Source organism: Lactuca serriola, chromosome 3 (assembly GCF_051521515.1).
Source record: "Lactuca serriola cultivar US96UC23 chromosome 3, Lser_US96UC23_V15, whole genome shotgun sequence".
NCBI lineage: Eukaryota > Viridiplantae > Streptophyta > Magnoliopsida > Asterales > Asteraceae > Lactuca > Lactuca serriola.
The window spans coordinates 85,387,674-85,400,888 of record NC_136410.1 but is presented as its reverse complement, the minus strand read 5'-3'; positions in this window follow the sequence as shown (position 1 = coordinate 85,400,888).

Genomic DNA, 13,215 nt, shown 5'->3' with positions numbered 1-13,215 from the left:
TCACCTAATCAATGTGCCAGTTAACCACACACGCTCCATTGATCTATGACAAACATTAAGTCACCCTTCGTGGTCCTTACTAGTCCAAGTTAGTGTGCCGGTTAACCACACACGCTCCACCAACGACTTGGTAAGGTACAAAGTGTGAATTCCATGGACTAGCACCATGTTCACATTTTCCTAAAATAACTAAGATTGGGAATTAAAAGGGTTTAGTTACTTTATAATAATCATTATACTTTTAATGAGGATTTAAAGTCATTTTCCTACCCGTTCGGCTAACGACCCTCCACCAGTCAAGCAAGCGGTGGGTGAATGGACACCCATTAAGTCACCATTTTATAGGCAACAACCTTATACCCACCTTATAGACCGGCTTCGTGAATGAGGCCTACTAATGGTTGAACGACTTATTCTTATACATATATATAATAATTAACCATTAATGTTATAAATAGTATAAGGGTTGAATTTTAACTATTAAAACTCTAAGGGTTGGAATTAAAGTTTATTAAAGTGTGTGAAACTTTACAAATTCCAAAACTTGAGGACAAGTTTTGTAACTATCCAAAACTTTTCATTTCATAACTTATGAATTAAAGGTTCATAAAAATGAAGACTCTTCATTTTCATGTAACTTATGTGTTTAAATGTGTGTGATAAAGAAAGTGACCTTTGGATACCCATAACTTGAGGACAAATTATGGATTCCATTAAAACACATAAATGATCAAGAATTAATTCCAAACAATTCAGCAAATAATTCCTATCATCTTCTAAATTCATAAGAACATGAACATGATCATCCAAATTTCAAGAACTATTATGAACACATAAAATCATGCAATTTTGATATATGCTATTGTAAATGGATTAGAACAACCATTACACCAACTAAAACAAGTTTTAAAACACCAAAACAGTTTAGGGTAATGTTTCTAGTCCATTTCCAGCAGCCAAAGTCGAAAGTCTACACTCTGTCGATCCTACTCGTCGTGTGCATGAACCTACTCGGCGAGTAGGTTGAAGATACACATGGATTCGGCGAGTCCCCCCATGGACTCGGCGAGTTCATCAGTCAGACAGCAAGTTTTTCGACTTTTTCAACTATTTTGCATCAAGTATCAAACAAGCAAGCCTAGGCTCTGATACCACTGTTGGGTTTTGAGCAATCTAACACTTCCTAAGTGTGCATGCAACCCTAATAAACCTTGGATCTATGTTTGTCTAAATACATGCAAAATAATAATTTTCCAAGGTTTATAACCTATCTAACATGGCATGGGGAACATTTCAACATAAAAGAGTTAGAAGAGATTACATACCTTTTTGATGAGTTTGGTTCTAAGGAGTTTGAGGGCCAAGCACCAATAGTGTGAATGCCTCAAATGGAATCAAAAAACACCACAAACTCTTGGAAAACTTTGAGAGAGTATACACACTTGTATAATTTCGGCCACACACAAGCTCACACACACTAGTTCACTAGTTGCCATTTCATGCTCCATAAGCATGCTTATATAGTGTGCATGGTTAGGGTGAAACCCTAATAACCCATGACTTTTCCTTTCCAAGGATCCATGGGTTAAAAGCTCCATGGATTATCCATGGACTTCCATCCAAGCCTAGCCCATTTAACAAATGAGTGTTAGCCCACACCATATAAAACCAATAGCCCATAATCTAATTAGTCTTCCTTTTAATCTCTAAATTAATTCATAATTAATTTAAGACTAAGACTAATTAAATAACATAACTTCATATTAATATATTATAACTTATAATATATTAATAAACATATGTGTATAACTCTCATGAAATTATCCATAAGTAGTTTGGATGAGATGCAACCCAAATGGACCATGCCGGTCGGGTCAAGTATATACCAAATAAGTTATGGACTTAGACACCTTATCCAACAAGATCTTGGTCCACAAGCCATAATACCCTAAACCAAGGCACACTATACTAGATCTAGGCTCTGAACATCAGTTGAACATGTAAAGTTCCAAGATTTCCTTCCATGCATGAAGTTTTAGGGCTAAAAAGGCCATATTAATGCTTAAAAGCTTGCATGGGGCTTCCATTGGTCATAAAGCTTACACCTTTATGCCATGGAACCGCTCTTAGATCCCAGATCCGGAATATAAGTCACTTGGGACGTCCAAATCCCAAGGACCAAGGTTTGTAAACCAAAACCCTCATAAGATGGAAATAAATAGATCTAAGAAAAGAATGATCAAGTTAGAGTCTTGATTACCAAAAAATGTTGCAAATGGAGTGTAGCATCTGGATTTACTCTATCCCTTTTAAGCCATCTATCTTCTTCTTCTTCTTCCACAAGCTTAAAAGTGCACAAAGATCACTCAAAATGGCTCACACACTCATGGAGAGCTCTAGGGTTTCGTGGATTAGGGTTTGGGACAAGGAGGCTGTAAATGAGGACAAGGGGTAGGGATTAAGATGCTTAAATAAGGTGCAAAACCCCGAAATTAGGGTTTCACTCTGCTAGGCTTACTTGTCGAGTCTAGAGCGCTTGACTCGTCGAGTAGGTGGCTGAATCTCGTGTCCAATACTAACTTCTACTCGACGAGTCTAGGGCTTCCAACTCGTCGAGTAGCCTTTCAAACAAGAAATAATTTGTAAATAAATGTGTACCAGAGTCCGGGCGTCACAATTCTCCCCCACTTGTCTTAGACTTCATCCTCGAATTCTTCTACGTCTGTAAATAATTGTGGGTAGTGCTCCCTCATCTCCTCCTTGGGCTCCTATGTCCACTTTGAACCCTTAGGGTGCTGCCACTGTACCTTCACTAATTGAACAACCTTGTTCCACAAGGTTTTCGTCTTACGATCCATAATCGCCACCGGTCTCTCAATGTATTTCAAGTTGTCGTCAATCTGAATATCCTCCAAAGGCACAATCGCTGAATCATCCAGTAAACACTTCCACAACTGGGAAACATGGAAAGTGTTGTGGATCTGATTGAGCTCTGCCGGTAGATCCAACCGATAAGCCACCCTGCCCACCCGAGATATAAACCTAAAAGGACCAATGTATCTAGGGCCTAACTTGCCCTATTTCTGGAACCTGATGACACCTTTCGAAGGTGACACCTTCAGGAGGACCATATCACCCACTTGAAACTCCAAATTTGAATGCCACTTGTCGTCGTAACTCTTCTACCGACTCTGAGCAGTCTGGAGCCTGCTCCGGACCTTTTGGATCCACTCTGTAGTCTTTATTTCTACCTCAATACTCCTCATGACTCTCTGACCGACCTCACCCCAACATATTGGGGTCCTACACTTCCTCATGTAGAGAATCTCAAAGGGAGGTCAGTTTATGTTGGCGTTGTAACTGTTGTTCTACGGAAATTCCACTAACGGAAGATATGTATCCCAACTGCCATCAAAATCCAAAACAAATGCACGTAGCCTATCCTCGAGATTCCTATCGTCATCTCGCTCTGTCCATCTGTCTGAGGGTGGAAAGCGGTGCTGAAGTAGAGACGAGTACCCATCTCCTCATGAAACCGCTTCCAAAATCTGGAAGTGAAACGGACATAACGGTCTGAAACCACCAAGACAGGCACTCCATGTTATACCACTACCTCACACACATATATTTCGGCCAGCTTCTCGGCCGATATGTTCTCCTTGATCGGGATAAAATGAGCACTCTTGGTCTGTCGATCCATAATGACCCATATTGAATCTACTCTACGTGCGGTCCTGGGAAGCTTGGTAATGAAATCCATAGTGATATCGTCCCATTTCCACACGGGAATGTCCAACGACTTATCTTAATGTGGGGGCGCTGGTGTTTGGCCTTAACCTTCCTGCAGGTCAAACACCGCTTTACGTGCCAAGTCATGTCTGGCTTCATGCAGGGCCACCAGTAATCAGGTCGAAGATCCCGATACATCTTCGTCGTCCCAAGATGGATAGAGAACCTCGACTGATGGGCCTCATCCATCAGAACCTTCCATACTCCACCCCAACATGGAACCCAAACCCTCCCATGCAGGGTCAATAACCCTTGACTGTCATAATCGAACGAGGCCAGCCGACCTAGAATCCACTCACATTTATGACGCTCTTCCTTCAGGCCCTCAATATGTGCACTCTCTAATCTGCTCTAGGAATGGAGTAATCATTATCATCCTCAAACATATATCTCGAATTGGAGCCGCAACCGCCTTGCGGATCAGGGCATCAGCCACCACATTGGCCTTGCCCGGGTGGGAAAGGATCTTACAGTCAGAATCCTTCACCACATCTAACCACCGAAACTGCCTCATGTTCAAATTTGGCTGATCTATGAGGTATCTCAAACTCTTGTGGGCCATGAAAATGGTACAACAGACTCTATAGAGGTAATGTCGGCAAATCTTGAGGGCGAAAACCACAACCCTAGCTCTAAATCATGCGTCGGATAGTTAGCCTTGTGAGGCTTTAGTTTCCTCGATGCTTAAGCTATCACATGACCCCTCTGCATCAAAACTGCACCCATGCCCGTAATCGACGCATCATAATAAACCACAAAGTCATCAACTCCCTCAGGCAGAGTCAAAATCAGTGCGTCACATAACCGCTGTCTAAGAGTCTCGAAGGCTGCCTGCTACTCAGGCCCTCAGCAGAATGTCACCAACTTCTTCGTCAGTCGGGTCAGAGGGACAACGATCTTGGGGAAATCCTAAATGAATCTCCGATAATAACCCGCTAGACCAAGAAAACTCTGAATCTCAGTTGGAAACCTTCGAACCTCACACTGCATCACAGTCTCTATCTTGGACGGATCAACAAAAATACCTTTCTGGTTGACGAGATGTCCAAGAAACTACACCTCGCACAACCAGAACTCACACTTAAAGAACTTCACAAAAATTCACTCCCTCCTCGGTGTCTCCAGTACCTCCCTCAGGTGCTCTGCATGCTGCTCTTGAGTCTTGGAATAGACTAAGATATTATCGATGAAGACTATCACAGACCGATCAAACATGGGTCTGCACACGCAGTTCATGAGCTCCATGAACGCGGATGGAGCATTGGTGAGTCTAAACGGCGTCACCACAAACTCATAGTGACCATAGCGAGTCCTAAACGTTGTCCTTTATACATACTCATCTTTGACTCGCATCTGGTGATAACCAGATCGCACATCAATCTTGGAGAACCAAGATGCACCATGTAGCTGGTCAAACAAATCATCGATCCTCGGGAGGGGATAATGGTTCTTCACCATTACCTTATTCAGCTCCCGGTAGTCAATACACATCCGATACGACCCATCCTTCTTCCTCACGAATAGGACTGGGGCCCCGCCCACACTATGATGTCTAGTGGATTCGGGCCCCGCCTACATTCTGCTATCTAGCATTCATACAAGTATCACACAGAGAACAAGTATATCTACTCCTATCAAGCAGTCACATAACTATACTCAAATTATATTACGAGATTCAGGCCCCGTCCACTCTCGTCTACTATGAGATTCAGGCCCCACCCACACTTAGCTACTAACATATCATATATACGAGTCAACCTTGGTTCCTTAGACTCGTTCCTACTAAAGGAAATTCACCTCGTAAAGCTGACTGCTGAAAACTCGAGTGAGGAATCTCTGACTGCTGCCCTGGCGACTCCTCGGCTATCAATTTCATAATAACACTTAATCAGAATCTGATAATCCTTCTTAGGGTAAAATGACCATTTTACACCAGGTCAAAGTCAACGCTTGGCTCAAATTCAACCTTCTGGTTGACCAAACTCGTCGAGTTGCTCCATCAACTCGCCAAGTTCTAGATCCTGAAATTGCGATCTAACTCGTCGAGTCTCCCCTAAATCGTCGAGTTTCTAGGCTACTCACAGTTGTGATCTACCGATTTAACTCGCCGAGTCCCTTCACCGACTCGTCGAATTCTACTTGAAGCTAAAACGGGACAAACCAAATCAACTCATCGATTACCTCTATGGACTCGTCGTGTTCCCCTGTCTGATTGAGCCATCTCAATAAATTAAGCTCCTAGCCTTAAGATCCAAATTCCCAACTTCATCTACACATTGGGAATACACTTTTAAGGGTAAATTTTCCAACTTTACCCGCTCTTAGTCATTCTTAATGGGTTTAGCTCAAACCCTAACTCTCTTAAACATTGATCTTGGTCCACAAGCCATAATACCCTAAACCAAGGAACACTATACTAGATCTAGGCTCTGAACATCTATTAAACACGTAAAGTTCCAAGCTTTCCTTCCATTCATGGCCTTTTAGGGCTAAAAAGGCCATATTAATGCTTAAAAGCTTGCATGGCGCTTCCATGGTCATAAAGTTTGCACCTTTATGCCATGGAACCCCTGATTTTAAATATAAGTCACTTGGGACGTCCAAATCCCAAGGACCAAGGTTCTTGAACCAAAACTCTCATAAAATGGAAATAAATAGATCTAAGAAAAGAATGATCAAATTAGAGACTTGATTACTAGAACTGTAGCAAATGGAGTGTAGCTTCTTGATCTACTCCTTCCCTTTTGAGCCATCTATCTTCTTCTTCTTCTTCCATAAGCTTAAAAAGTGCACAAAGATCACTCAAAATGGCTCACACACTCAACGAAAGCTCTAGGGTTTCGTGGATTAGGGTTTGGGAAAAGGAGGTTGCAAATGAGGAAAAGGGTGGGGATTTAGATGCTTAAATAGGGTGCGAAACCCCGAAATTAGCGTTTCACTCTGCCAGGCTTACTTGCCGAGTCTAAAGCTCTTGACTCATCGAGTAGGTGGTTGAATCCCGTGTCCAATACTAACTTCTAGTCGACGAGTCTGGGGCTTCTAACTCGTCAAGTAGCCTTTCAAACAAGAAATAATTTGTAAATATATGCGTACCAGAGTCCGGGCGTTACACTTACCATGAGGCATTACATGTACATAAGTTTTAACTGTCGGGACAGGATTGGATATTTTAATCTCCTTACCATATAACCATATTCTAGAATACTTTTCTATAATTGTGTTAGGGTATAAATGTTGTAATAAGTCGAAGTGTTAGTTTTGTTACGAAGGATCTTTAGTCTTCGTAAGTTGAGCCTTCAGATGTAATGTTATATTTACTAAGGCATTTTATTGAAGTCTTAACGTCTAGTCCTTAGTATTTTTGTTATGCTTTTGTACGCCTATAAATAGGAGAGTGTACTGTGTGAGAACTTAACTTTTCACGTACACTTTACAGAGAATTCTTTTGTACTCTGTAAAATTGAAAGCATAATATGAGCTGATCAAAGATTATATTTACTCTCGTGTTCATCGTGATTCTTCTTTCTTAATTCTTACGTGATTTGATCTTTAAACTCGATTACAAATCTCATCAATTGGTATCAGAGCAGGAATCCTTTCTGTGATCTGATTTTCATTCGATCAAAAAGGTTTTTGAATCTACTGTTTGATTCAAAAAGTTTCCGTCCTTTTTGAATTTGAAAATTTCATCTAGATCTCAATCTAGGATTTGATTCTGCAAAAATAGTTGTTAATCGAGTGTTTGTTGTGTAATTCTAAAGTGAATTATACGATTTGATTTTCAAAATACTCAAAAGTTTAGTATCATCTTGAAGTTTTTGTCCATACAACAATGGCGTCATTCAATCTGAATTCGATGACATCATTTTCTCATTTGCTTGGATCATCCACAAAAATTCCAATGCTCATTCCAGAACATTATGATCAGTGGGCAGATCGTATGGAAGATTACTTGAACGGATTGGATGAAGAATTATGGAAATGCATCTCAAGAGAAATCAATCAACCTGCACAAGTTCAGCCAATCGGTATATCTTCAAGCAGTTCAGAAGTTGATAATCAAACCGAACGTTTAAAACGTGTGGAGAAAAGATGTATGAGGGAATTAAGAGGTGCGTTACCTCCTGTTGTGTACAATTATGTCAGAACATGCAAAACAGCTAAAGAAATCTGGAACAATCTCAAAGACAAATTTCAAGGGAGTGAAAAGACGAAGATCACATCTGTGAAACAATGCCTGGTAGAACTCAAAGATTTCAGACAGAAAGAAAATGAGTCTATTGAAGCATACTATGATAGGTTCAACGAGTTAATCTATCGTTGTAATCGTTATAGTATAATAAGGTCTCCAATGGAGTACAATTTGATATTTGTAATGGGACTTCGAAAGGAGTGGAGAAGTGTGAGCATGATGGTGAAAAATCAACAAAGTTTTGATACTTCGACTTTGAATGACTTGTACAATCAATTGAAATATCATGAAAATGAAGTTAATGAAATAGCTGAAGAAGCTATAGCAAGTCTTGGTGGTCCTTTGGCTCTAGTATCGAAGGTTTCAGAAAGAGAAAGTGAAAAATTGAAGTCTGATGAAGAAGAAGGTATTTTAATGAATTCTGATGATGAAGCTGTTGCTTTTTACTCAAACAATAGAGTAAAGAAATTTTTTAAGAAACCTTTTAATCCAAAGAAGTCAGCAGATTCGAAGGGTAGCTTTGAGAATAAAAACAAACTGGAGGAAAAGAAGAAAGAAATGAAGACAGATTCGAAGAATGAGATGGAGCAAATGAAGATGTTATTGAAAGGTGATACAGGGATCAATTGTCATTATTTCTATGGAGCAAATCATTTGGCAGTAGATTGTTTGTTGAGGAAGAAGGAAGAAAAGAAGAATAAAACAAAGGATGAAGCTTACTCCACTGAGAAACTGGAGGAAGTAAAGATGAAAGCGAAGAATTTGTCATTGGTGGCTCATGGAGAAACTGAATCGAATGGCACATATCAAATATGGTCTTCGGGTTCAGATGATGAAGAGATGAAAAATCCAACTCATGGAGCCATGTATGCAAAAATGGAAGAGGATTCAGATGCTGAACAGACTGACGAAGTGTGTGGGCAATGCTTCGTTTCGAAGTCTACTGACAAGTCGCCCATGACTACCAAGGTACGTAACATTCTTGAATCTTTTAACATTCCAGTTTCTGCTTATAATTCTGAGCTAGTATCTTTTGATGAAACTGTTACTTACTTTGATTCAATCATTGTGTCTGCTAGCAATGAAGCGAAAAAGTTAAGTGATCAATTACTAGAGACAAGAAAAATGTTGGATTCAAAAGTCACTAGGATTGATTACTTAGAATTGCAAGTTTCAAATATCATGGAGGATAGAGAAAAATTAGGAAAAGAAATAAATTTGTTGTTAGCTCAAAGAAATATTTTTTGTAATTCAGCAAAAAGATTGTATGGAAAATTAACTGAGTTACATCATTCATGTGAAATTAGTAAGGAACAACATAGAAAATTACTTCCTTTTTTAGCTTATGATAGAGCTAAGGTTGATAGTATTTCATATGATTGTGAAAAAGAAATTTCTGATTTTAACAAAGTTCCAGATGATAGGTTTAGATATGGAATAGCAAAAGTCGAAGATTATCTTGATGCTAATGATTTAGTAAAAATTGTAAACGAAACCTTAACTAAATCAGAACAACTTCGAATTTTGAAAAAGACTGAGAATTCTACATCTAATAGTGAAACTAATATTGCTGATATTGAAGATAATTCTGATAATATTAGTGAAATTAGTGATTTAGAAGATGTAGATTGTTCATAGTTGTCTGTCATAAATGTTGCAAATTCATTTAAAGAGAAAGAAAAATGTGAAGATTTATTAATGAAAATTGAAACTGATAAACCCTCAACTTCGAAAGTTTGTGATATGGAATATGTGGAAATACATGAAAGTCAAACGGATGATAGTGACAATGAGGAAGAAAATTCAAATACGAAGCTAATTCAAAAGTCGAAAGAAATTGAAATTCTTCGAGTGGTTGTTGATCAAGTCTATTTGGATACACAAGAATTTGAGAAAATTCTTAGTGAAAAAGGTGCTCATTATCTTGAATCGAATACTGTTGTTTATCCAATCTTCAAATGCACTGATGATGTTGTGTTCCCAAATCAAGTCTTCGTAACAACAGGTAATGTTGAAAATATAAAACCTGAATTCAAAAAGATGGTTGAAGAAGACAATAAGCAAACATCAAATGAAGGATTCTTTTCAAATCAAAGTACAGTTGAGAATAATCTTACAAAGAATTCATATAAATTTCAACATCATAAACCAAAAAGAGTTTGGATTGAAAAGTCAAAAGTGGAAAAGAAGAAAATTGTTCCAATTGTAGATGTGTTTTCAAAGCATGAAGATGTTAAAACTGATGTTAAAACAATTAACAAAGTGATAAAATTAAATTCAAAAGAATTTAAAGCTCAAGTTGAAAATTTTTCAAAGGAAAATAATATTTCGAAACGTCAAGCAAGGAAAACAATTTTTTGGCAAACTGTTGAACCATCAAAAATGAAATCAACAAAATTTTCAAACAGAAGAAAAGTTTTTAAAGAAAAATCAAAGTCTCAGATTTTTGAAAAGAAAAGTGCTTCGTTTTCAAATAAAAATTCAAAAGCTTCAAATGAAATAAAATCTACAATACCAAGAATTTTTTTTCAGAAAAAGGTTGAAAATCAAACTTCAAAGTTTCAAAACAAGACATCTTATCATGAATCATATCTTTCAAAACCAAAAGTTGATTATGTTCCAAATTCAGCAAAATGTTATAATCCTTTGAAGAAACAAGCTGACAAAGTCTCATATGCAAAGGGAATAACAACAAAGAGAAATATTGATCATTGGTTGGAAGGAAAAGGAAAGATATACCAATCAAGTAAGTTTTCGAAAGAACAGATACATGAGGCGTATGACAAATATGCTAATCCTTCAACGAATGGTAGTTCATCATCCAAAGAGTCAAATATATCAATTAAAGTTTGGCAGCCGGTCACAAGAGCAAAAAGTGAAAAATCACAAACTCAAGATGTGAAGGGTGAAATTAGTGAAAATTTGAAAATAATAAAAACTCATATATCTAACCCTTCGAATGAAAATGTTAGATTTATTGACAGTTTCAAAACCAAAGTATATGATTCGGTTAATGGTTGTACTTTACAATTGAATCATAAATCTAATTTGAATGGACCCAACAAAGCTTGGGTACCTAAATTTTTCCAATGATTGCAGGTACTTTATGACGAGCAATATGATAACAAGTGGTATATTGATAGTGGTTGCTCACGTCATATGACTGGGAAGAAGGAAAACTTGCGTGATTTTCGAAGCATAGAAAATGGAGGAGTGGTTAAGTTTAGTAATAATCACAAATGCAAAGTCAAGGGTTATGAGAAGATAACGAATGGAAATTTCACTATCAACAGAGTTGCATTTGTTGAAGGTTTAAAACACAACTTGATAAGTGTTTCACAACTTGTTGTGGGCACTGGCAATCAAGTTCTTTTTAATGAAGAAGGGAGTGTCATTTCGAATGTCCAGACTAAGGAAGTTTTACTTAAGTAAAAAAGAAAAGGTGATATGTTTACATTGGATATTGTTCCTATTGTAGGCAAACCTGCTGTGTGTCTACTTTCGAAGGCAGCTGCTGATGTTAGCTGGTTATGGAACAGGAGATTATCACATCTTAATTTTCGAAACATCAACAAACTTGTCATACAAGATCTGGTAAGAGGATTACCCATTCTTAAATATGATAATGACAGTTTGTGTGCAGCTTGCAAAGTAGGGAAACAACACAAACAAGGTCATCAAATCACAATAGATTCGAAGATTGTTGAACCTCTTGAACTCCTGCATATAGATTTATGTGGTCCTTCAACAGTTGCTACTCTTAAAAAGAAAAGGTACATTTTGGTTATAGTAGATGATTTTTCAAGATTCACGTGGGTTTATTTTCTCAGGTTAAAATCCGAAGTTCCACAAATGATGATTGATTTTATCAAAAAGATGGAAGTTTCATTGAAGAAGACAGTTCGAAAAATTAAAAGTGATCATGGAACTGAATTCAAAAATCATGTCTTCGATACATTTCTGGTGGAAAAAGGAATTTCGCATAATTTTTCATCTCCTTATACACCACAACAAAATGGTGTAGCTGAGAGAAGAAATCGATCATTATGTGAAGCAGCAAGAACAATGTTGGCTTTTTCGAATTTACCTCAATATCTTTGGGCTGAAGCTGTTTCAACTGCATGTTTTACTCAAAATCGATCATTCATTCATAGACGGTTTAATGTTACTCCTTATGAAATCATCAATAATCGAAAACCTAATGTCAAATTTTTCCATGTTTTTGGATGTAGGTGTTTCATAATGAATCTCAAGGATAATCTTTCGAAGTTTCAAACAAAAGCAGATGAAGGAATTTTCTTGGGATATTCACACAATTCAATTGCTTATAGAGTGTTAAATAAGCGAACTCGCAAAGTGGAAGAAACTTTTAATTTAACATTTGATGATCATTACATTAAAAAGTCTAATCATAAATTTGTGAATTATCCTATTTTACAAAATTCTTCAAATATAGATGATTCAATTGAAATGGATGATATTGATTATGATTTACTTTTTGGTATTTCAGAACAAGCAATTGATGCAGAAAGAAATGCAATTGATAATCAAACATCAGAAAATTCGAAGTATAACAATGATTCAACTTCGAATTTGAATCAAAACCCAAATGAACAAGCTGATGATCCAATGGAGGGGGAGCATTTGGATTCAAATACTTTTGTTGAGGGGGAGCGTTATAGTGAAAGAGATAACATGTCAACAAATGTAGTGTCGAAGAGGAGCAAATTCTTGAAGAAGAACCGATCAATGAACCAGAGAAAAATATAGAACCGGAGTCAATCATCGAGGGGGAGCCCATACTAGAGAATGATACAATTCTTGAAGAAGAAAATTTTGATGATGCTGATGATTCAAATTCCATAAATGGATTAGAAACAGATGTTATGTTCGAAGATGCACTTTTGGATTTTGATCCCAATTATCCACCATTGGATAAATGGACAAGAAATCATCCAAAAGATCAAATTCTTGGTGATCCACAAGCAGGAATTATGACAAGAGCACAACTTCATGCACGAAATGAGGTACTGAACAATCATCAAGAATTCTGCATGTTTCATGTTTTTATTTCCAAAATTGAACCAAAGACAGTTAAGATTGCAATGGAACACTCTGATTGGGTTGTTGCTATGCAAGCTGAATTGTCTGAATTCGAAAGAAATAAGGTTTGGAGATTAATTCCAACACCTGATGATGTGTCAGTTGTTGGACTTAAATGGATTTATAAAAAC